Below are 1,016 nucleotides of genomic sequence, written 5' to 3' on the forward strand. Positions count from 1 at the left end.
CTACTACTACTAATAATAATAATAATAATACTATTACTACTACTACTACTACTACTACTACTACTACTACTAATAATAATAATAATACTATTACTACTACTACTACTACTACTACTACTACTACTACTATTACTACTACTACTACTACTACTACTACTACTGCTGCTACTACTACTAATAATAATAATACTATTACTACTACTACTACTGCTACCACTACTACTACTACTACTACTACTATTACTACTACTACTACTACTACTATTACTACTACTACTACTACTACTACTACCACTACTACTACTACTACTACTACTACTACTACTACTACTGCTACCACTACTACTACTACTACTACTACTACTAATAATAATACTATTACTACTACTACTACTGCTACCACTACTACTATTACTACTACTACTACTACTACTACTACTACTATTACTACTACTACTACTACTACTACTACTACTACTACTACTATTACTACTACTACTACTACTACTACTACTACCACTACTACTACTACTACTGCTGCTGCTTTATAACTGCTGCTACGACTGCTACCTCAGGCCAGGAGGCCTGTCGAGGCAGAACTTAAATTCTACAACTTTTATAACAGATTCTACAACTTTCACCTCCACTTTGACCTGGGCCTTTTTTCAGGGCCAGCTTAGCGGGGTCAATATGTATTCCACAGTGTTCGGGTCGTATCTGTCTCTCCATGGTCTTCATCTTCAGACTCATGGTCTTCGTTGTGGCTGCTGAAAAGGTGTGGGGTTGAAGAACAAAAATACTTTTGACTGAAACCCGCGCACAATGTCTGTTATGACCACTTCCTCCCTGTCTCCCATTAATCTTTGTCACCTATCACTCACTCCTGGTCGTCCTGTTCTACAGGGACGAGAGGGAGAGGAAACAACATCTGAAGTACGGCGAGGGATGCACCCATCTTTCTATGACAATACAGGGAAGAAGCACGGTGGACCTACTTCTTTAGTCTCTTATTCAAG

Source organism: Oncorhynchus nerka, linkage group LG4, assembly GCF_034236695.1.
Source record: "Oncorhynchus nerka isolate Pitt River linkage group LG4, Oner_Uvic_2.0, whole genome shotgun sequence".
NCBI classification, from domain to species: domain Eukaryota; kingdom Metazoa; phylum Chordata; class Actinopteri; order Salmoniformes; family Salmonidae; genus Oncorhynchus; species Oncorhynchus nerka.